General features: G+C 41.2%; 1 protein-coding gene and 1 long non-coding RNA gene across 4 annotated transcripts in view; both read left to right on the top strand.

Moving 5' to 3' along the window:
* The window catches only part of CHST11 (carbohydrate sulfotransferase 11), a 164,670-nt gene that overhangs the window by 14,068 nt on the left and 125,425 nt on the right, over positions 1–25,177 (top strand). The gene's annotated exons all lie outside the window — the stretch shown is intronic.
* LOC110393803 lies at positions 2,462–24,432 on the top strand. The gene is made up of 2 exons (XR_002435215.1): positions 2,462–17,119; positions 17,535–24,432. It is a non-coding gene; the product is annotated as an uncharacterized LOC110393803 (long non-coding RNA).

Below are 25,177 nucleotides of genomic sequence, written 5' to 3'. Positions count from 1 at the left end.
TTCAAGGTAGCCTTTGTGTGACTTGTGCCAGGTTGTAGACACTGAAGGATGACTTTGCATCCTTTGTTATCAATTGCTGCTGCAGTGGCTTCACACTCCTATGAAAGAACTTAAAAGAAAGTCCTGAGGGGGAACAGCAATGCAATCCAGCAATATTTCTCGTGGCAACGTGATTCCAGGGGCTTGAGGGATAGTAGCTAAACCCAACAAATGGCATGCAGGTAAGTGGACTGTAACATGGAGAAGCAGGTGTGAAGTGATTATATCCCATGGACGTCTGCTCATAGTTTTCTGCAGTGAGAGCATCCTTGGTGTCAAGGATTTGAGCAAGGTGATCCACATGTGGTTCTGCTGGATGGGTGGCCTCACTCTCCCCTCCAGTAGGTGAAAGAGGAGGTTGTGGTCGTTCTTAGCCATGCTTGTTTGCAGAGGAGCTCCTGCTGCTTTGGATGTTGTATGCAGGCTGGAAGATGCTGTCCTTGGCAATCTTCGTATTGAAAGATTGTGTCTCTCCATGTAAATTGTCTGGGTGGTGGAATGCGGTGGTTTTTAGTTGCAGAATCCACACAGGGAACAAAAGGCTCTGAGCTTCAACAAACACATTGAGCTGTATATAAGCAGAACACTTTAGTGTTTTTTTTTCTCCTGGTTTGTTTTATTTTAGAAGCCAACACTCTGTCGATTCACCTCTATTTTTTAAAATGTTCAGAGAATTCAGTATATATTTTGCAAGCGGTAAGAACTGTAGCTTTCAGGACCCTTGGAGAGTAATGCTTTCTGAATTCACTTAACAAGCAGCATACTTCGCAGCTAGTCAATTTTATTCCTTTTTTGGCTAATAAATGATTACATAAGCCGGTCAAAAAGTTTCAAGTGGGTAACTTGTAGGGATTTTTGGATTAGGAAAGGTAGACTTTTAATTAAGAGGGTGATCTTAATTGGATCTTGTGGATGATCTCTACTGTAATACCTTGTCTTACAAGGAAGAGCCTTTGGTAGTTAAAATCCTTTTAAAGACTATGTGGGTTATTATGCTTTAAAGTTGGCTGGAGTGCTGCCAGGACAAAACTGTCTGTGCTATCTCAAGTGACCTGCTGTGGGATAGCACGTTCTGCGCCCATGGTGGTGGGTACCAGGAGCTGAATACGTCCTTCGAGTAAGCTGTGTTTTTACAGCCCGTGTTGCAAGTGGGAGTGGAGAATTTATAGTAAGTGAGGGGGAGGGAAGTAACACTTTTTAAACACTTAGTGATTAATAAAATGTGTCAGTTGTGATCATAAGTCTAAAACTGAAAAAGTTGGTCTTAGTTATGAGCTTTGGACTTGATTAGCTTCTGAAACATATTTGAGTTCCCAGATGGAAATAAATCCTATGTCTTTGGGGTTAAATGTGTGTATTTGTGCACATAATTATGAAGCTGATGTAACTGCTAATTAAGTGGGACAAATCCACTACTGAATCTGCCACACATATTGAATGTTGACTACTAACATGCATACTGTGCCTCCCAAGCATTGCTGTCTCCCACGTTCTCTGTGATTGTTACAGGGAGCAGGATCAGTCAGGTGGACAGTGAGCAGAGTTCTTGTTCCCATTGCACTGGCAGACATACGGACCATGCCTGATGATCTCTTCGACTTTGCTTTCCTTCTTCTCTTCCCACACCAGACGTGGTGGTCCTCTGTGGCAGGCTTGGGGAAGCTCAGATAGGATGAACACAGCTGCCTGCTAGGCTGTTGGGTTTGAGGTTTTGTTTTGGGCAAGCCATAAGATTTTATGACTTCTTTTTCTGAAAGAAGTACATTGATGAATGGTTTGAATATGTTGGATTGACTGCATGAGGTCTGCATGATTGCCTGGAGGAGTCAATGGTTCCCTTTCAATTGATTTTTAGTGAGCAGTGGGTCAGGCCTACTGTGCCAGAACAGAGGCTTTCTGAATTGCATGAAGGGCATACATCCCCTGTGGTGGTGGGAATATAGGATTGCAGGCTTGGGTGGAGCTCTGAACTGTAAATCTGGGTTGACTCCATTGAATTGATTATATTAATTCTGGATCAAAGCTACTATAACAAATGGCAGAATTTGTCCCTCCTACAGAGCAGTATACAACAGAATAATAGCTTTGCTTTTCAACTTATTTATTTGTCCTTCACAGAGTACTTCTGCGTTCAAGGAAATAGTATTTCCCCCCCCCCCCCCCCATAGATGTACATGCTTAAAGTATTGAATGAAGGTACTGTCTGTTTTCATCAGGTTTTAGTGGAAATGTCACTGATGTGTTATTTACACAACCATTAACATGCAGGCCACCAATATGATCAAAGTTTTCTGGTCCTGCTGAAGGGAACTGGAGCACAAGTCTTGTGAGGGGTGGCTGAGGGAACTGGGATTGAAGAGGAGGCTTGGGGGAGACCTTATTTCTCTCAGCTACCTGAAAGGAGGGTTGTGGTGAGGTGGGAGTCAGCCTCTTCTCCAAAATAGCTAGCAATAAGATGAGAGGTAATGGCCTCAAGTTGCACCGGGGAGGCTCAGGTTGAATATTAGGAAACATTTCTTCTCCGAAAGAGTAGCTGGGCACTAGAATCAGCTGCCCAAGGTAGTGGTGGAATCACTGTCCCTGGAGGTGTTCAAGAACTGTGTGGATGTGGTAATAAGGGACATGATTTAGTGGGCAATATTGGTGGTAGGTAGATGGTTAGACTAGATGATCTTAGAGGTCCTTTCCAACCTTAATGATTCTTTGAGCATTTTCTGCATGAGATGGAGAAGATATGAATATTTCTGATGCAATGGTAAAAGTATAATTGCATTAAAACAACAACAGAGAAAAAGTTGGGACTTCTGGAGCTGTTAACTATTTTGAGATAAAAACCCTTTTGAGATGCTAAATGAGCTGAAATGAATAATAGAAGACAGAATTTAATTAGAATTGTGTTCATGACTGGCTGTCTTGATACAGGTTGCTTTTTTCTCCAGGACACATCAGTTTTCCTTGTGAGTCTTTCCACACTACCTTGACTTTTCCTCAACACTTCTCTTGAAACGTTCCAGAGAGAGGAAAGAAGAATTTTGCAGAGGATGTCAGGGCAGCTAACAAAACAAAAATATACACGGGGCCATTCTGTCTGAGGGATTAGTAATGCGCAAAGTCTATACATCAGTATAATGTCAGTGACTTAGAGCCACATCTATCTCAAGAATGCTGTAACCAACGTGGTAACACATTGCTGTGAGAACTCTTTGTGCAACTAGAAATGTCTCATTCCCTCCTGTGCGGTTGGGCACCAAGGGAAACAGGCCATAATTCCTGCATGTCCAAACTAGTGTGGGTTGTTTCCCATTGCCAGTCTTCATGATTACTTTTTTCCTTCATTTTCCTTTTCTTTGTACTTCTGAGACCTTTTGCAAATTTCTACATTCACTGGGGTGTGATGTCAAGAGAGACCAAGTGGGGTTTATTTCATGCTCCCTTTCCCACTGTGAGGAGAATCTTTTGTCATCAGACTGTACCTCAGCTTGTTTTTTACCTCACAAGAATAATTTAAGCTGAGTGTACTTCTCCAGCATTGTGGAAGCTGCTGAATGGGAACCAATGTACATTAGTATATGTTACTAACAGTAAGTCTATGTTTCCTGCTATTGCTACAGTTTGAAGTTTTCACTGGCATAAAGTCAGTGTTTCTAGGAATCTTTGAGAGTTTGGGCCCAAGTCTACTACTTTATCAGTAATACTTCAGTTTTATCAGAAGGCTTAAAAAGGCTCCACAAAGTAGGTCCATGCTTCTTTCTGCTACTTAAGAAACAGACACTCTTTTCTTCAGCAGAAAGGTTATTCTCTACGTAATGTTGAACACAGAGCAGTGGTTATCTTGGTGAAAGCGTCACGGCAATGCCATTATACAAACATCTACTGTGCAGCCATGTTGTGGTTTGGATGGTGATGGAGGCCATGGCTGTGCTTGGAAATCTCTTTTCTGGAATTGCAAGCCTGTCATAATAGATTATGCATTGTGCTTGGACAGCTTCTCCCTGGAAAGGATTTACTTGCTTGATGATAAATATTGGTGATAAAAAGCCCTACCTCATCCATTATGGCTTTGTTTTGCCTTTGTGCACAAGTCTACTAGAGGGCTTATCAGGAAATCTAAGTTAAAACAAAGACATAAAAAAAAAAAAGAGAAGAGAGCATATACAATAAAACCATATCTTTCTGTGGTCTTACTTTGTCAGCAGATCTAGATATTTTTATCGAGGTTGATTTGCGTAATGTACCTGAGTTTTTTACCTGCGCACCCAGCTCTGTAATTAAAGTACTGCATCTCTTAAAAATTCCCTGTGCTTTGTTCATGCTTACTTTATTAGAGTTTTAAGGTCAAAGTTCCTATCATTTCAAAAAGGTAGCATTAGTGATGTCTGTGAGAGGCTGCAACTGCTGACTGATATTTTCCCAGATCCTTCTCTTTTAGACCTCTGTGGTGGCTGTGGGATATTAGTGTTCCTGCCTTAAAACATTCCATGAATGTGTTTGCTACTGCCCAGGAAAGCGCTGAATCTGAACCTAGCATATTTGTTCAGTTGCTTCAGTTGGAAGTTTGAGGCATCAGAGGTAAGATGGGGAAACTGTTCTTAGTGGCTGCTGCTAAGAATGCTGGAATTGAAAGGATTTTTCTACTTAAGTCTTCCAAACATAAACAGAAATCTTCTAATCTTTCCCATAAACATGTGTGTTTCCCACAAGTGTATGTGCATGGGACAGGCAGCTGTAGTTTTTGAACTGCAGTGAGGCACTTTAAACAGGCAGACCTTTTGTTAGCACTGCAAGACACCAGAGTCCTTTCCTGCCCGTGTTTCCTCTTCTGTGCTGCTCTGCAAGTCTGTGTCCTCCTTTATGCTTCAGCAAGGGTAGCCAAAAACATACCAGTGTGTGACATTCTGAAATTTGTTTGCTTCTTGCTTGTCTTTTGGAGATTAATTTTGCATTGAATTATGAGAAAACATTGCTCCATCACAAGTCGTGTATGCTACTAGTTTGCCAGCATACTACATCTGAATTTTAATATTTAGGGTAAGGGCTACTTTAGAATTTCAATTATAGCCTAAAATATGCGGAGCTTTTTTTCCCCTTGCATCTAACTTCCTTTCTGGAAATGACAGGGTCATGTCACTTTTGTCATCCTTTCTAGCTGGAGGCAGTTTTAAGCACTATAAATATAGCAAACTGGAAAAACATGAATGATGCTATGGGCACATCAAGTACCACACCTGTGGAAATTAAAGGACCTGATTTTTGAGCAGACAACCAGTGTTTACACGTTTAATATATGTAGTAGCCCTTTCAGATCCCATCTGTTTCTGTGCCCTTTGGCAAGTGGGCTTGCCTTTTTTTTTTTTTCCCCCTCCAACAAACAAAGACATTGTCAAGTTTAGAAAATGACTGATTTTATTTTACTTGCTGCTTTCTTTGTCTCTGTTATGAGATGATCCTTAAGGAGAAAAGGTTGACCCCAGAAAGGAGGGAAGCTTTGTCTTCATGGCCTGCTAATAATCTCTCGCTACAATAGGTTGAGAGGCCAAAATTGCAAATTAAGCACTTATGACCTGAGTGTGTCTCACTTTCTGATACGCAAGCGGTGCAGCACTGAGAGGTTTGTGCTATAAATGAACATGATCTGAAAACAGCTTTACAAATCCACAGCTAAAGCATGGCTGAGGCTTCCTGCTTAGGTGTTTTCATCTTGCAGAGGGAGGTTGCAAAGACCCCGTTTCACTTGCAAATTTGCCACCATCCGATGTGCTGGACACATTGTGGTGACACCGACATGTGTAATGGAGTTTCTCCTCTGAAGCCATGAAGCCCAATGTAAGTAGTGGGTAGTTCCAGCACAACAGGAAAGCAAGTCATTGCTGAAAACAGGAGCTGACTACCAGATGTTGTAGTTCTGGCATGTCATCATATCTTAAGTGTCGATCAAGGTTTATGTGGGCAATCCTCCTGGGCTTTTTGTTTGCACACCCAATGATTAGCAGCTCTGCAAATTCAAGTGTTGTTTCTCTGTAATACGTTTTCCCTGTGCCTTGATTGCCCTTATTTTATTAGTTTTAAGGTCAACATTCCTTTGGGTGTATGGCCACCATGACATAGCTAACATCAGGGCAGGGTATGTTGCATAGGAGCCTGGAGATAAGTACCGTACAATGAGGAGAATTTGCTATGCCATTAACATCAGTGTAAGGGTTGTGATTAAGCTTTGCTGTTAGTGTCAGCTGATAATGTGGAAGGTCACGACTTTTGTTGCTTCCTTACCTCCAGCCACGAACCCACTGCCCTCTGTCTGGTTTGCTGGCTCTGGCAGTGCTGGCATGTGGAGCACAGCAGCATGCACAGAGTGTCTTTGCTTCTTGAGCTGTAAGTGGTGGTGAAGCAGGCAGCACCTGATGAAAGCATGCACCTAATTGGATTTTTAGATCATGCTTTAAAAATGTAGGATTTTCAAATACTCCCATGAATGGGCATTAATACCGAGGGGAAAATGGCTGGGTAGATTTTTGAGTCAAAATTTAAGTATAATTAAAAAGAGATTATTGAATGTAATAGTATTAACAGAAGCGCTGTCCCGAAGTGAAGAACACGTGTGAGAGCAGCAGGCAGAGTGCACACCTGTGGGTGCACTGCAGCTTGACTTTAAGGTGAGAGCACTGTTCTTACAGTTGTGGGAAAAAGACACTGATGGAGCTGTGCAGTTTTAGGGTCAGTGTTCCTATCGCTGACTTCAAAAGATTACGTCAGTGAGGTATGTGAGGGGCTGCAGCTGCTGATGTGCTTTCCTGGCTCTAACTGGGAAAAGCTAGAGTGGTTTATCTGTAGCAGTAAGGACAAGTTCTAATTCTCAATTCTGTATCGCTCTCAGTGCTGTTAGGACAGGAATTTATTAAGCTTGTCTTATGAGCATTTGAGTCTGCCACTTCGTGTTGCTACAAAGTGCCTTTTATGACACGTTATTCATTAATATTGTTATTGTTTGTGGTTTACCACTGGTTGCTCTTGGCTATAATTTTTGTCCTGTGCTTGACTGCTTTTCTCCTTTCCTTTCTACTGAAATGTTATTCGGGGCAATATCTTAAGGGAGACACTTCCACCTGTGTACTGGGCTGGGAAGCATAAATAATTACTTGCATTCACTGTGAATTTTCAGCTGCTACTGGACAAGTAGTGGAATTGACACTACTGCAGAAGCCGTGACTGCTTTTCCTGGCCTGTGATGGTGCACAGATCTGTAGTGACAGAACAGGCCAGTTCAGAAGACAGTCTCAGATGAAGTCAGGTTTGTACTCAGAGACAGAATAGCTATAAAGACTTGGAAGCCATGGGAGAATTTCTTAGGAGTATTGTACAAAGACTGACTGAAAAGGGAAATTTGTTTAATATTTTCATTTTGAGTTTTACAGCATTGCTGCTTCACTTTTTTAGTGACTATTGCAATGCTAGAAATACGCTGCAGGCTACCAGGGTTGCCAGTTCTGTTCTCGTGAACAGAAGAGAAAATAGATAAACCACTGATGTGAAAAACAAATGCTACTTGCTTTATCTTCATAAAATACCAAAAAGATTCTTCTAATTTGTTATTCTGAAAGAGACTGGTTTTAAGGCATCAAAGACTTAGTGTGGAGCTTGGAACTGTAGTTAAGCCAAAACGTAACTGGGTTTAAGTGAAAAGCTTGACAGGTGATCTGTCTGTAAAATAAAAAATTACATACAAAGAAAGAGAATTTAAATTTATGTCAGTTTATACAGTGTTAATCTCTGAAGTGCAGATTTTAATTCAAGACTGACAATTTGGGTCATGTTTGAAATTGATTTGGAGATTGGTCCTTGATTGTTTTAGATTCAGTTCCAAAGCTGAGTTGTGAGTGTGAATTGAGGATCAAAGCCTAAACATCACTTCATTTAGAGCTTGAGGGTCAGACTGAAGGTTCTTGTTTTAAAGTGTTGAGGTTTTTTGTTGCATTACTCCAATTTCAAGCGCAAAATACACCATTGTACTGAAAATCTCCAGTCTTTCAGGCTTAAAAGACTCATTGAAGATGAAGGTGAAGCTGTTTGTGTTCTTGTAAGCATTATATGAAGAGACTTCAGTAAGAATAAAAAAGTGTAAGTGGCACAGAGAACCCTGGCAATAGAGAAACATTGCTATGGAGCTAAGAGATAAATGCTTGAAGGCAGCAGCTCTGCCTGTGTTTGAAGTTGTAGCATTAGTGAGTAAGGACTTGCTGGCTCCTCACGAGGAGGGAGGATCTGGTAGCTTCAAGAACACAGCAGCTTTGGTAAGATACAGTCATTCTGAGCTACTGCTGCATCAATGTATAGGGCTGATTTCTGTATTGTTAATTAAGTGAGGAGAGGCCACCCGCTGATGGGCCCCTGCAGATGCAGCTTTCAAAACAGACTGGCAAAGCTGCAGGCGAGTTGGGAATCTTCTGTCCTTCTTAAGCACGGGAAAAAATGTTTATCATACATCATCTTCTTACCCTTCCTCACCTGAGGGATGTGGTACAACGCCTCAACCAGGAGTGAGGGCAAACAGAGTGAGAAGGCCACCAGTGAGGATACAGGGAAATGCTGCAGGAAGAACAGAGTGTAGAGCAGTTGGCAGTAGTCGGTTCATCCGCCTGTGTGCCCTGGCAAGCTCCTAGTGAGTCTCAGGCCTGCAGCCAGCAGGTCAGAGGAGAGCAGAGCAAGGTGTGTGCTGCTGGGGAGGTGGGGGCACAAAGATGCCATGGGGCCATCACTGACCACACGCTGTCCATCCAGATCTACTTCTGGTAACGTGCCAGTGGCACTCTAACTCCATCAGAATGCCTGCTTTCAGCAAGAAGCAGTTTACTGTCTCCTAAAAGGTTTTTCTTTTCCCCTTCCAGTAAGTCGGTCTTGAGTAGGTTGTAACTGAGCCAGTTGAAGATGGTACAGTGAAGAGGCATGTCTGTTTAGAAATTGCAAGGAATTAAACATTTGGCAATAACTGATGTCTCTTTCTTGGCAGGATCCAAAAAGCTCAGAGAGTGTTTTATCTTCATTAGTGATCCAAATTTTATCACCGCTCCAGTGTTTTGTAAGCTCCTTCAGTAAAGATGAGAGGCTGTAATTGCATAAATCCAAGCTTTACCATTTATTAGGAGGGGCAGAGTCTTTGGATGTAGACTTGATGCTGAAATTGTGCAGGTTCTAGGTCACCTTTACATCTGCCTTGGGCACAGAGAGCACTGAAAGCCAAGAGGATCTCTGTCAGTCAGAGCTGCATTAGGTTGTGCTGTCAGAGGCTTCTGGGCAATGCTTTGCCATGTGGACACAGATGAAATGGAAAAGGATTTTTATTTTTATTATTCCAAACAGTGTAAGCTCTCTGCACCTTCTAGCATGGCCCTAACAGCATGTCATTTTTGGTGGTTCTAGGGATACTTGAGGGGTTTGTGTGAAACTGTCCCTGATGGCTTTGAACCAGCCCCAGAGTCCTAATTAAACATTTTAGGTCAGGCGTGACTGCAGTGAGCCAAATCCTGTGCCTTTGGTGTTTTGTTTTATTCGATCGGTACACTATTTCTCTATCTAAAACACTGCAGTATTCCCATTCAGCTTACTTGGTTAGTGTTGAGAGTTCCCATTAAAAAATTGTTTTAACCAGCTTTTTCTGCCTTTATTCAACTTCTCATTCTCAGCAACCGATTCCTTTCTGGAACTTTGCTTTGCTTTTGTTTTTTTTTGTATCTCTTGCTGCAATTGAGATTGTTTTCTAAACATATAGTGCTTTTCTGTTCCCTCTTCCTTTTCCTTGAACCCTTATTTGTATTCTCTCCACTCTCACTTGCTTGGCTTTATATAGAAGCCAACTACTGTTCAGCCACCCAGCAGTGGTTTTGTCACAGAGGAGTAGGTGAGTCCTCTTTGAAGTGTGTGTGAAAAGTTGCACTGTCAAAGACAGCACTGGGTTCCCTGCAAGCTAGTTCCAACTTCAGTTAGTAGTTTTATTTGACTAACATACATAGAGCAGGTTTTGAAAACATGTTTGCAAACAACTTTCTCACCAGCTTATAAATCTAAGCTGTGCTCTCTGACAACCGACAGACTAGTTTGCTTGCTTAAGGAAATTGAAGCTGTGAGTCCTGTCAGTTTTTTACCCCACTGAGATGAGGAAACGTTGTTCCTCAGCTGGCTCCCAGCAAAACGGAGGAATTGAACTTAAGTCCCCTTTTCTCAGAATCGAGCCCTCCCTAGTCACTGGGCTGTGCGGTTGTTGGGATTGGTGTCCTCTCTACCTTGCAAAGATATTCTTCTTGTCCAAGAGGGTCTGTGAAGGTGACTTGCTGTGCTGCTGGTTCTGCCATTTCCCCTTAGTGTTTTTAATCACTTCCCGCGAACAGTTTCATAGTTTGCTTTCATAGCTACTTTGTGTTAGAAAAAAATCAGCAAAATGAAAGAGAGGAGAAAAAAAAATATTTTGGGGGGAATTCTGAGAAACTTTTGATTAAAGAACAAATAAATCTTTCTCTTGGTTTTGCCACAGAGTTAAAACAATCCTTTGGTTTTTTTGCATGGCTTTGTAGGATCATTATCTGCTGGCTCAACTTCATCTGAATTTGCCAATTCTCCATGGGAAGGTTGAGTGCTTGGCAGCTTGGTTTTGGGCTCTTCTTTGATTTCCATGTTCATGGTCATTATACTAGTTTGATTACCCTTTTCAGACTCCTCTGAGATTGTAATGTGACCCATTGTCTGAGGAAACTGGAGAATTTCGTACATAAAATATTTACAAATGCTATTGAGTTCTTACTATTGAGTTCTTAGACCTCTAATCAAATGGTAGTCATATATATTATTTAACGTAATCTGCCCTTCTGGGATGAGAACCAGTCCTTCCCAGACACCCCTGTTTAGTCATCTAGCTACATGAATCTTGAGGAATCTTGAAAGACCATCCATGGAAACATCCTGGCCTGTGCTAAAAGTGTCTTGATCCCCCCACTTATCTGCATCCTTTGCTGCTTATACATTGTGCTGCTGAGTATAACTGAGGTTATATTAGGATTTCTATGCAAGGGGAAGCCTGCAAGCAGAGTGGAGCCTGAATCAAGACCAATCTCTGGAGGAAAGAAAAAGCACGCAGACTTGAATTCAGGACTCCTCTGTAAGCCAACCAGTTAGGTGAGAGATGCTTCCTAATACGTTTTACTGCAGAGAAAATGGAGTTTGGGATCAAATCATTTGAGTAGTGTTTGTTTTGATGTCTGGACCCCATCTGCATTGTTTGACAGTAGGTCCAGTAGGTCTAACCTGTAAGATGAAGTTTAGAAGGTCATTTGAATAAAGGTTAGCTCTAATGTAGTGAGCTAGAAGCTTAATTTGTGTTGTCTGTGTTGTATTTCTGAAATTCCTCTTCTGTTCTTTCCCCACCCCTTTCTCTGGGTGTGAGACCGGTGACCACTTGCAACTCATCCTTTTTATCCTTCAAGTTTCTATTCTATGATTTTTGTTTTTGATGTAATTTGGCAGTATGCAAGTTCAATTGACAAATATGTGACTACCATGTGGGATTTACAGCAGTATCTAGTAATAGCTATTTGTGTGCAGTGGTTTCCAGCTTTTCATTTGTTGTTCCTTGGAGCTCTAGGGCAGCTTTGAAAGAGCCAACAAAGCAATATAAAGAAAGCAAGCTTCCTTGTGCTATTTGACCAACTCTGAAGCTTCTTAAGAGGCTACATATGCACTGGAAAACTTGGAGGACTGAATATGGAAAACCAGAGAAACATGGGTTTTTAGCACACTTGATCCTTTTCTCCATGCTCCAGGGGCAACAGCGTACTGAAGGAAGGAACTTGAGTTTTCCACATTTTTTTTTCCAATTACAAATTTCTGGTAGTGTTCAGTATGCAGGGATGGTGAATGAGAGAAAGGACTTCTGAAGGCAGAGTATGTGTGAACTTTTTGCTCTTAAGAATCATGGCTGTGTTTTGAGCCCTAGTCCTAAATAGGTCTTTGTCCCAGGTCACCTTGCTGCATGTGTCATATGGCCATTCTTGCTCAGAAACAAACGTTGCTCTTCTCCTGGAGGGCCAGTCTGGTTGACTGTGCTCAGCAGAACCAATGATTCTTGGTGGAAACCAAGATCCTAGAAAACACTCTCCAAAGAAAAAAAACATGGAAAGTTAGATTTATGAGCAATATGATGTAACTGCACAAAAATAAGGTAGGCAACTGACTTTTTTATTTAAAAAAAAAAAAACAAAACTAAGTGTAATTCACAGAGAAACTTAATGTTGATGTCTGGGACCTGATAAAGTGGTTTAAATAACAAAAATCTGTTTCATAATGTATTTGGAGAAGTGAAGTGGTTACCATGCTGAGGGAGCATATTTATGCTTTCCACGTGGGGGGAGAGGATGAGAAAACATATAGAAATGGGGAAGAGATTAAGAGCTTATTTTAAGCTATATTTCCAATATGGTTATGTTCTAGGGCAGATGAGCAGATCAGTAGGGCTTCATACAAACTGTTGTTATACCCAAACCTAACCTGTTTGATAATGGGTAACTAACAAGGCACTGGAGTGCAACCATAACTCTCAGATAGAGATGTGGAAGGTAAAGGACAGTGTAACTGGTTACTGCAGTGCTCTTTGCACTTTGTCTTGTAGGTGTGATAGTAATAGTAAATGTTTTCCAGCTGTGGTGATCTTAAATATAGCCAAATAATGACTATCTGGAAGTGGGGTTGAGGAAGGAAAATGAGCTGAACTAAAGAGACCTGCTTTAAATGTCTCCAGGAAAAAGAAAAGGCAGTAGATGATCTGAGTAAAACAAAGTCAGTCTACAGTGTGGGAGGAGAGAAGGAAAATAGGATCGTAATATCCCCAAACAGTAGTTGCTGAGAGGTGCTGAAGTGTGTTGCAAGTTGGTAAGTTTATACTGGCCAGAGCCCTTGTTGGGAGTAGATGAAGTCAGGCGTCACAGCATGTGGCAGAGACAGCTGGCCAGAGGTGCTTGTAGTTCTGCAGTGACAGATGTTGGAGCCAGACGTGGAGCCTGTAATGTCTCCTCCTGCAGAGAAGAGCCATGTAGTAAAAACTGACTTACCAAGGAGGCTTGGGAGGCCTGTGGTGATACGCGGTCTTTGGCTGTGAGAGTTTGACAAAACAAAGAGGCTAGATTAAGTTGTGTGGGTGGGAAGAGCAAGATTGTGTGAGGTGAATTCAGTGGTGTGACAAGCAGGAATGTACCCTGAGATTACTAAATGGTTAAAATAAATAATAAAAAAAAACAACCACCCCCAAAACCAACCCAACTTGTGAGTGTTGCAGTCAATAGTAAAGCACTTGACAGATTTCATCACTGTTGAAACCCTCCAAGCACAATAAAATGCAAATAGTTAACATCTTTGAGCCATGTTTCAAGGTGAAGCATAGACTGTTAAAACGAATGAAGGCTTGAGGGAATGGTTAACAGAGACCTGTTTGTCAAATAACAGCTCATTCTTTCAGATCTTTTGTGTATCCCCTTGTAAATAAATGCATAGGTGAATCAGTGCTCTGAAAATGGGATGCAAAAGATATTTTGGTTCTGATTTCTTTCTGTAAATAATTCATTGACCGGTATTTGAGTAAAGACCAAAATGTAGTGGAGCATAACAGAAAAGGATTCATTTTTTCCTCCTTAGCTAATTATTGACTGCCCTAGCAGTTCCTTTGTCCATTCTGTTGGGTGGTAGAAAACCAAGGAGTTTCAGCCATATTACCTGCAAATTGCTGAGTCTACTTAATGGATTGGGAGATCAGCTGTCCTTGTTTCCAGTTGTCAACCTACAGCTGAAAACTGTTTTTGGAAATCAAATACCATGGCTTAAAGAAAGTTGATTCTTAACTATATTCAAAACTTGCACGTTTTGTTTGCTCTGAGAGAGTGCCCCAATTGGAAATGGAGGCCTGAAATACCAAACCTTATGTATCCATATGATGAATTTTGGGTTTTTCCTTGTTGTAGAGAGGGAGAGTGGTTTGCATTGCTTGGTATTTGTCTGCAAGAATAAACTTCTGCGCTGTCTTTCTCAGGTCAAAAGCATTATGTGAAGCATATGACGTGTGGAATCAAACTCTACAACCTACGTAAGGTTGTAAAGCAAGTCTGTTTATTACAGCACTGGGAAGCACTTGGGAATATTTCCACCATAAGTGTATCAAAGATTACATGATTCAGAGTCCATTATATTTCCACAGATAGTACGTATTCATCAGTTACGTGTGAGACAATTAATGTATACACACCTACCTCAGATAGTGATTTATGAGGTCTCCAGTTTTCCTTCTACTGTCTGGCATTTTTTTAGCATCATGACAGTCCAACTGACAGCCTTTTACTTCGTCCAGTGATCTTCCTCACTTGTGCTCTATATGAACTTTCTTCATTGATGCATGCTCAGTAGGAGAATGCCTATTATAAGTAATTTATAGGTACCAAAATAGTAACATTTGCTCACTTAGCACTTGGCCATTATTTCTGGACATCTGCTTATCCTTGAATAGAGATAAGTTTGGCAACCTGTCTTTTAATGATATATACTGGGATGTTAACCTGCCTTCTAATGATATATACTGGGGTGTAGAAGATAAGGAGGATAGAGGGGAGTATCTTGACGCCTGCATCTATTGCATCCCAACCCAATCCCAGTGTGAGACTATTTGGCCCTGTGTGGAGGCCCTGGCTTTCATTATTGTGTTTCTTTTGCTGAGGGACTTTTATCAAAACTGAATAGCCTTACAACATGCTTTCTAGTCTATAATACCACAACCATACTATTTGCAACATCTAAAAGCTATTACAGTTTTGCAAGCAAGAATTAATCACATAATACAACAATCCAACAACTATATTCCTAAAATACACTACTAAAATATATGGTATTTCTACTTCTTCAAATCAGCTATTTCTAAAAACAAGTTGCAAAATACATTGTTCTCTACTTCTTCAAATCACATAGTGCTTTATGAGTCTCCAAGCACAGAGTATTCTAAGAACTGATGGCAGCTGCTTCCACTTGTACCTTTGTTTGAAAAACACTGAGCTCCTTGCTGTGAAGTTCCCAGGCCTTTCCTTTAGTGCTAGCTGCAAGTGCACTCTGCAGCAGATGAGATAAGACTGTCTGCAAGCATGCCAACCACAACAGCACAGAAAGAGGGGATGATGTGAATTAAAAAGAATGGACATAACAAATACATGTATGTTGGTAAGAGTAATTTAGAACCAGCTGAAGAACTTTTGTGAAGAAGGAAGAAAAAACATGTTAATGGTTGGTGCTTGTTTATTTTTTTAAATGATGTCATTCAGTATGTCTACCTGCAGTAGCAAGAAGTAACGATCTGTCCAGAAAAGGACTCCCTAGAGTAACTATCTTGTGAGTCATGCCTCCAAGAAAAAGAACAAGCCGTAAGAGATTCATGATCACGTTCTTCCACCCTAGGAAATGTAGGGGTAGTACTTTGAAACATAACACTGAATTTTGTATCTCTTTTGTTTTGTTTCACAGTCTGTGCCTGAAGAGAAAGCACAATTAGATAGTTCAGCTCCATGCCCCAAAGGTTGATGGAAGTCATGTCTCAGATCTGTATCTCACAAAATACATAACACATAAATGAGTGATAGCTGTTCCTTTTCTTGAGTCTTTCATACAGTGCTGTATTTATTTTTTTGACTACTGCACCAATTTTGCTCACTCCAAAAGTCTAAAATGCCACACCATTATGGCAGAAGTCTGTGGTGCTGATGCTAATGGCTTTCTTGAGCCAAATCACAGATCTTTGGGTGATTCCGAGATGTAAGGCAGCAGGTGGACACAGACTAAAGCACAATCTGAAATGCAAGAGGAACTCAAATATTGCGTTAGGGTTCTGAGGTTCTGACAGCAAGGTTTCACTCTAAATGCCTGTTGTGATAATGAATTGCCTTTTCCTAATAAAGTCAATTAAATGAGCACTTGACTGTACCTATGGCTAAAACTTGTTTGAGCCACTGGATACCACTGAGCATTTACATGCTTTGCTGAGTCTCTTTCTGCTACCCACTCTGATTTGGCTTGGTCGTAGTTCTCCCTTTGTCCTGTGGTTTCTTTGGACCTTCCAAGGGCCATTGCACATTGTTCTTCCTACTAGAATGTGGCCATGAGACATTAGCCATCATATAAAAGCTTTCTATTCTAAAAATTGGTTGTTGAGTTAATGGTCTCCAAAATGCAACTTCTCTTCAGTAGTACAGAAACTCTAAGAAGCTCAGTTCAGCTCAGTATTTTTGCTCAACCTAAGTAGAGTGACCTGACAGGTTAGAAGTTGCTACCTTCTAACAGATCCTACTTCTTACAGGTGGTTTGGAGCAGGCACTTTCTGCCCCATCACTACTGCTCCTGCAAGCAAGTAACCATCTCGCTTAGCATATCTCTGCATTACCCTGACCTTGCAGGTGTCCCTTGGATTGCTGACTGTATAGGGGGACAAAAACTTGTTCTTCAAAATTGGTAGCAGTTCTCCTTTTTCAGTACCTGTAACAGAAGACTGCCTATTGTCACTGTCAGGTGAAATAAGGTTATTTTGCATGGTATTATTTGAAAAAGTCAGACCTGTGAAATACCACTGCAAATAGCAGGTAAAGCCAGTTGCTGTTCATCTCTTCTGTTTTTGCTAGTAATTTAGGCTAAGTGCATTTTAAATGCGGTACTGCAAATTACCCATCGTATTTTAAACAAAGCATTACTGGTTATTTTTGGTCATGGGAGTGTATAGCTTTGAAGCACTTCAATGCTGAAATTCGTTTGAAAAACTTCAGAGTTGCTGTGTATAAGACAAGGACACACATTTGACAACAATCTAGCTGTTTTTCCATGTTCTTTATTGGACTGTGTTAGATGCAGCAATATATGTCTTATTTCTTGTTAGTAGCTTAGCAAGAAGTATTCTCATAACTCAGTAGCTCCATTCCAGATATTCACAGAATGGCTGAAGTTGAAAGGGACTACTTGGGAACATCTACTCCAACCCTCCTGCTTCAAGCAGCGTCACCTGGAGCACATTGCCCAGGATCGCATCCAGGTGGGTTTTGAATATTTTCAGAGAAGACGACTCCACAACCTCTCTGGGCATTTTCCAAGGGAAACATGCATTTTCTTTTTTTTCCAAATTCACTACTGCTTTTCACTTGTAACTTGAATCTCCACGTCATTTCTCTTGCTTGGCTGTGGGCTCCAGTATGTGCTGGGTTGGTTCCTGGAGGTGAGAGCTGTTCCTGGTGCCCAGGCTGCAGCAGGAAGAAGCGATGGCACTGACAGCCCTGCAGTGTGTGTGTGGTATCTGCCCTCCTTTGCTGCGGGCTGCACAGGTGTGAGGAAGAGGCTCTGGGGTTCAGACTGCAGAGGTGTTTGTCATGCATCATCATAAAGCTAGAGCATCTGAAGCAGACTGACTCATCTACTTCCTAGTGACTCACTATATGTTTTCTTTTTCCTAGGTGGAAAAATAACTATTTCTAACGGGAATGCTAAGTGAGAGCCTGACCATACATACCAGTTTCTATCAGTAAAAGGCAAATGCATATTTAGAAGTATTTTTATTACAAGAGTCCTAGGAAATGTGTGCTTATGTGGTTTGAAGCAAGAAGTGAGTCAAAACATGTAACTGTTTCAACAGACAAGACTGAGGAAGGATGCCTGGGCACAGAAATAAAGCAACTTGCTCACAGTCATTTCAGGGTTTGGTGTGGAGTCATGCAGACAGTACATCTGCCCTGATTTGTCTCTGGTGCTGTATCTTGTCATTTGCCACATCTCTCTGGGGTGTTTCAACTGAATGTCTTTAATTTAGTATGCCAGCATAAGTTGATTTCTTTCTCCGTGTTAACTGTATTTGATGGTTTTACTTGTTTTTCAGTTCTGATGGTCTGAAGAGCCTCTTTCTGTCCCAGTTTCTTCTGTTTGCTTGCCTGCTTTAAATAAGAGACAAGAATTTTCTCATAGGAGCTTTTATGCTTGTCCCCAGTTGTAGCCAGCCTGTGGTGTGGGTCTAGCTTGGGCTCAGGGAAGGTGCAGCTGTATCTGGTTCCCCAGCTCTACACTTGGACACTCACAGCTTTGTGTAGATGGCTTTGCTGTTCAGATCGTTTTATCCTGAGCCTTGTATTCCATGAGTCACAGAATCTTCAGAGTAGTTCAGCATCTGAGCAGGGGCAGCATGAGGGAAAACTTCTCTTATATCTGTCTGCTTTCAACACGTTCCCCCCTCAAGTCAAATGAAATATCTTAAGTAAGGGAGGTGTTTTGTGAAGCAGAGCAACAGACGTTAAACGTTTTACTGCAGAGTAGAAAGTGTTTTGAAGAGGAATGAATAATACAAATGCAGTTCATGTTCTCATTGCCTAGTCAAGATATCACATTCAGAGTTTTCAGTTTCGTCAGAATGAACTGAGGTAAAGCACTGAAAGAAGGCTGAATTCAGCCTGTGAAGGATGATGTGTTCTGATCAGGAGCAGAAACAAAAGTCTGTTTGAGCCATGACAGTGTTTTGCAAAGATGACTTTTTACTTACTTGACACTGCCTTGCAGGGCTCCTGTATTTAGACTGAAGTGCTTCAAACTGTTCTCCAGTTCACCAGCTCTTCTGTAATGCAAGCAGCTCTTCTCCCCTGTACGTATGTGACCTTCACAAATCAAAGTGTCTGTGGAATAAACACAGATGATTTTCAGGTGCAATTTTTTTATTTGCTTTGTCCAACTTGAATTGTTTTGAACAGCTGATTTATGTAAGGTTTACAATCCACTGTTTACTTCTCAATACTTCTATAAGTGCATAATTTATTAAACTTGAGACTAACTCTCACAAGATCTGCCATTTTGTTTTGAATTTTCTTACATTAAGTCTTCCTTTCATTTACAAAACCTTTTTTGAAAGCTGTTAACAACCTTCAGCCCACAAAACCTGTGTAAAGAATTTTTTGCTGACTCCAAATTTGTTAAGACTGCATTAATGTGAGAAGCTGCTTGTTTCTGAGGCATTTCTTGCAAATTTATTTTAAAATGTTGTTCAGAAATGTGAGACAAATGCAAAAAATGATTCAAGACACTCTTTTGTAAGGAATAGTTGACAAGGCTTGCTTAGAGTTCATCTAAGCAGCTTTTCCCATGTACCAAGAATGGAAATGTGATGTGTGAGGGATCCTCTCTTCAGACAGATTTTGTCATCCATTCTTTATTTTAGAATTTCAGCACTAGATTTGAGATTCTCTTTTTCCTTTTTTTTTCTTTCCCAAGCGCTCAGATTTGATTTAAGTGGCTAAGAAAGAACTACATTTCTGAAAAAAAAACCAAACCCAACCTTTATTATATGTCATAGTGAGATTTTTTTCTTGTATATCTGAGGTGTTGGTGATTAAAGAAATTGCCCCAAGTCCTGGTTCTCAGCACTTAAAATGGTCCTAGAGGATTCCTGAACATGTTAATGTTTTGATTTTGTTAAGTAGCATGTACTGTATTGTTGCAGTGAACCACGGGAGTTGCAGGGAAGAGAAGTGAATTGCTTCTTTTCAGGCAATGTAAGTGGTAAAAAGCTGAGGATAATCCCTAGACTCACTTACACATATTATAACTGTTGAGAAAAACATTCTCTCGGCATGTACTGGAACAAAGTTAATATATATATTTCTTAATCTGTCCTGCAGACCCTAAGGATGACAAACCATTAGTTTTGTTTTGGGCAACTCTTTTAGCAAGCTCCTTGGTATGGAGACTGCAGGAGTGCATAGGATGGTCAGAACAGAAATAAGAGGTTTTTATTGTTGTTTTGAAGACTCCTGAAGAACCAAAGCAGAAGTTAAAATCCTAGTTAATGATAAATCTGGCATTTGTATATTATTGGGTTTTTTTGGGGGGGGTCTGCTTTTTGGATTTTGCTCTCCAGTTGTTGCTTAGCTCGGAGGAAGGCCAAAGTGTATAGTGCCATGTTGTGTCGTGTCTGCCTCCAGCATGAACAGCCCTGTGGTGGCAACGGACAAACAGGCCTTGCAATGACAGTGAGCCACTTCATTTTCATTTGTCAGTGGGCGAGATGGAAGAAGGGGAAAAACATTCTATTTAAGACTGAGCTGAGCCATGCCATTTTTTTCCTTCCTACTGAGGCATCCAGACACCTGAATCTCTTTAGTTCCCCAGTGGAAAAAAAAAAGGGCCAAAAACACCCATCTCTGAAGGCCTTGGGGTGGAGCTAGAGCAGCCCCACGGGAGGGGAAGCAGTAGGGTGGGTCAGCAGTGTCCAGCCAGAGGGGAGATTTATGTGACTACTATGGTCTGAACCCCAGGGCACTAGGAAGAAGGTGTGGAAGGACTGTAATTAGTTTAACTGGCCACAGGTATGTTGGATGATCAGGCTAGAGATAAACAACAATTTATAGGGCTGATTCTGGCCCCGGCTTTTGCTTTAACCAAATGGATCACATGCTGGCCTTAGGGCTGGGCGTTTCTCTGAGCTGGGACTTGGTCGCAACAAGTCACAGCCATTCTGGGTGCAGCCAAGCTGTAACAGATCCCAGTTTTCTGCACTTTTCCTCAAAAACCTATTAATTAGCTTTTGCTGCTGTTTTCTAAGCCTCTCACTGGGCTTAGCTCTTTTAAGAGCTAGTGCTAGTTTTGATTTCCTTGTGGAGTTCACTGTTGAGTTATTTGACATATTACAGACTTTCTCATAAGGACTTACAGGAAGCTCTATTGTGACTTCCCACGTGTTTAATGCGTTGCCATTTTAATGGCTGTAAGGGAAATGCCTTTCTGGAACACTAACTTTAATTTACTTGCATTTAAAAAGCAAACTACAGAGCACAGTTGGCTACAGCTCATGCTTGGTCTTCGAGAGAGTAGAGATCTTCTAGATCTCAAGTAGCGATCTTGTCAGAATTTTGTGCAAGACTTTTCAAAAAACTTTCCTTGGAGTGTGAACAGAGAAGCGTGAGGAAGGGAAAAAATATAATAAGAAACATAAACACATTCTAGATCAAAAGCATGATTGGCATTGAGGCAGAAGGCAGATTGACTCAGCAGTCTGTTATTACCTCCTCCCCTCAGTGCAAATGTCTATTGTGTATATAAATGACAGAGTCCCGCACAACCTAGATATAAGACTACTATTCACAGTAGGTAGCACCTTTCTCTGCAGGCAGTCCTATCAGCTGCAGGGAAGCTACTTGTAGTGAAGGATATTAAGCGGTGCCAGTAAGGGCACAGCTCATCAGCTGTTGCAGCAGATGGGGGCTGTATGATCACTGCTTCTGCTTGACTCCTTGTGCCCCTCTCTGTCATGCAGTCACCCTTGTTCAGTCAACTATGATTTTTCTGATTGTGCTCTGTGAATGATTTGGGTTTGATTTTTAACCCAATTTATTTCACAGGACCAGAGGAAGTCAGAGTTAGGCATATTTTTTTTACTGCCCTGCTCAGTTTTGCAAAAATAACTGTCTTCCCCGTTATGGGGAAAGCAATAGAAATAAGTTATCACACAGGCCACTGATTCTAATTAGCCCCCAAGTGCAGGTAAAAGCCCCGTCTCTTCTGCATTTGCACTATTTATCAGTCTCCCAGTGGCAGTATTGACTGTGAGTGCCTATTGCTCCATCCCCTTTTGAGCTGGTGGCTGTGAGCTGGAGTAAGTTGCTCACTACTAGCTCTGCTGCTCAGCATCCCCTCAGCAGCTCCATCCTGGCCTGGGACTGGAGTGGGACTTTGGGTAGATCTGCTGGCCAGTAGTGGGTGAGCAGCCTGGAAAGAGAAGGGCAGGGCTGGAGAGTGACCTGAGAGTTCTGCGTACAGCACTCACGGCTCAGAGGAGTCCCACCAGGGATTAGGCTTAGCTGCAAACCAGCTCTGAATCACCTTTCTTTTGACAAGCGTGTTGCTCTGCTATCTTGAAAGAAGATCCTGGCAGAGCCAAATAGCTAGGATGAATTTTTGCTGCAGTGGGGAGTGTTACTGCCAGATCTTCTCACATGAGCTGTCTAGATGTCCTTTAATGGTAACTATGGGGTGCTTACATTTCTCCCAGTCTTTATGCCTTAATGACAATTATTTGTCACACTTACAGTTTTGTACTATTGGCATACAGCACTGACATCTCCTGCAAGGCTCAGACAGATATCTTTATTTAAAAAAAAAAAAAAAAATAGTTCTGCCATACTGTGTATAGATGCATTTGGAAGTAATTTAATAAATACAGAACGCTGCAGTTCTCCATGAGGGTATTCTCTATTTCAAAGAGATTGCTGCTACTTAGGGCAAGACATCTGTTGTCTGAGCATCCTGCAAGACACTGAACAATAGGCCTGTTTTTTTTGGCAAGTCTCCATAGTCACCGACATCTAAGAATAGCATATGGAGGATCTCTACTCAATAGGAGTTGATGTTGATGTGTGCAAGCAGGTGAATATTTTAAATCTTTGTTGTATGGAGTCTAAAACCCTTAGCTGTTACAGTTCCTACTTTGGACTTCTCAGTTCATAGTCAGTTCCTGGTTCAGCCTTGGAGAAATCACTTTTGTATCCCATATACTCAGGTAGACGAGAAGCCACTTGGAGCAGCAGAATTCACTTGCCCTTTACCAGCAGGGTTGCGGGGAGGCTAGTTGATGCAGCCAAGTATTTTGTACTAGGAGCACTGTCTCTTAACATATCTCATAATATCTTTCCTGCCAGCATCTCTTCCATGCAATGTTAAATCTCTGGTGTATAATGAGAGCTGGGACATGCAGCAACTTTTTCCTTATGAAGGGACGTTGATAGCCTCTTCCCTCTGCTGCTCGTATTTCCAGGACTTCCGAGAACTGGAGATTCTTATGTCAGGTGTGGAGCAGAGTTGCCATACATTTAATGGAAAGAGGAACACATGCAGAGTGAGGATACAGAAATATTCTCTTACGATTGGAGCAAAAGAAGCTTATGGATTACATGATATTTTTTTGCTGTGTGTGTCTCCAGAGTTAACAAGAACTGGAAATTTCTGTTCCACTGGAAACATAAGACCTTTGAGTGGACAAACCTGAGACCGTGCAACGTGAACTAGAAACCAGAGACTTTGTGCACTGTGTTCGTTGCCTTGATGCATGCTACCAATTTCTCTGAAAGTAGTCTGTCTGCCTGGAAGATCTGAGACCCAAGGATCTGAGTCTGGATTGCACGTATAGGGAAATAAGAACTCTCTGCCATTTGGAAACTAGTATTTGTGGTTCTCTAATTGCTTGGTCTGGTAAATTTAGTTAGGATAAGTTTCTGAGAAGAAGCCACCTACTAGCAGCCTGACCACACTAGTAAGTGATAGAAACATCATGCATGGAAGCCAATGAGGTCCCTGGAAAACTGTAGCTATTTTCTTTTTTTTAGTGAAAAAAGATCAGGAGAAAAGAGACAGAAAACAGGGATAAAACTTCAGCTGGTACAATGTCATCTGTGATGAGGACTTCAGTAGCAGTTCTGGTGTAGCGCAGAAGGTTTATGGATGATCTTAAGGAAACAGCAAATAGAAGTCACAAAAACTAACAGAAAGAGACAAGTAAGACTTGTGCCTGCAGGTTAGTTTTCCATCCTGTTAGGGATAGCTTCTGGGTGCGTTTTCTTTGCTAAATGGAGTATTTTACAGTTCAAATCTGGTCTAGACAGTTTAGCCACAATATTTTAATATTCTTTGGAGATCTTTAAAAAAAAATTCCTGCCGTATTTGAACAAATGGCTTTTCATTGAATACTCACCCTCACTTCAGCTGTAAGACTAAAATGAAAAGGTTCTCTTTTTTTTCCTGGTGATCGAGCTGCTAGGGAAGGGAAGAATTATCCTGTGGAGTAGATGTTGGGGAACAGAAGGAGCTCTTTTCTTATTGATAGCTGCTTATTTATTAACTCTCAGTCCAATAGCAAGCTGCAGGGGTTCAGGCTAGAGTTATCTTTGCTTTGAGGCAAAATCTGCCCTTGTGAGTTCATGTATAAGTCCCCAGTAGTTCTAGCTGCTTCAGTGCTAATACTTATTTCAGAAATGGTTCCCCCAGAGCAGGTGAGGGATAAAGATTGTCTGTCTTAATTTTAGTAATTGTCTGTTTTAATCCTTAGTAAGTATAAGAATGAAATATAGCTTAAAAAAAACCCACAAACATCCTACAAGTTCTCCTTATGTAGTTTCTGGTGCTTGTAGTGAGATAGTTGATTCAGCTGAAAATAAGGATGCATGTGAATGTTTGCGAAACTGGAGCCTGAAAAAGGGGTATAGCTCTCAGAAAAAAAAGAATATTGAGGTAAATTTACAACCTCTGTTTTCAGTTGTGTGTTTTGCAACGAGGACTGCAAGACTGAGCCTGTATTTTTTCTGAACAATAAATCCTGCTTAAACACTGGTTGATATTGTCTCTTAAAAAAAATAAAAATAAAAAATGGAAAAAAGTTTGCCCCATTCTGTCTGATGTACTTAAAATCGAGGTTCCAAAGTTAGTTTTAAGATGAAGGGTTATTCCGTGTTTTTTTTTTTTTTGTTTTGTTTTTTAATATTTCTCCATTCATTCCGTTTCCAGGAATATTATGAAAACCATTCTTGAAAAAACCACACAGCTATTTTTTCTGGGCCATCTCCAGAAAGCTGTGCCAGCATGCTCAAGTACAGACCCATAAAGTTAGGCACCTGCTGGTAATCAGGTACAATTGTGTGCAGGAGATGGGGTTCCCTCCTGGATTGCCACTGGAACATTATCGCTGCCTTTATCAGCAACAGCAGCAGGTACTCAGTGTCCTGGAAAATCAAGCTACTTTTTACTTATAAAGTTAAATAAATAATAAAAAAAAAGTATGCTGGAAGTATTAGTATGTATTGAAATCCTGCAGTGTACAGAGGCTATTTCTGTGTACTGTGCTGCAGTGACTTGTCAGGTTTTTGAAACATTTACAGATTGTTTTTTATTGTTTTGTTGGTGTAAAATGCAAAGCTAGAGAGGATGCTCTCCTGCTGCAGTTACCTCGTATTTCTGCACGTGGTATTCCCGTGTAGTGTGACTGACTGTAGCTTTCACGATCTGTGAAAGAGGGTAATTACTGGCGCCTGGGGCTCTCATGTATGTGCCGTCTAGGCCCTTGTTTCTATTTTAG

This window comes from Numida meleagris, chromosome 1 (genome assembly GCF_002078875.1).
Source record: "Numida meleagris isolate 19003 breed g44 Domestic line chromosome 1, NumMel1.0, whole genome shotgun sequence".
NCBI classification, from domain to species: Eukaryota; Metazoa; Chordata; class Aves; order Galliformes; family Numididae; genus Numida; species Numida meleagris.
This window is presented reverse-complemented; position numbering and strand designations above follow the sequence as displayed.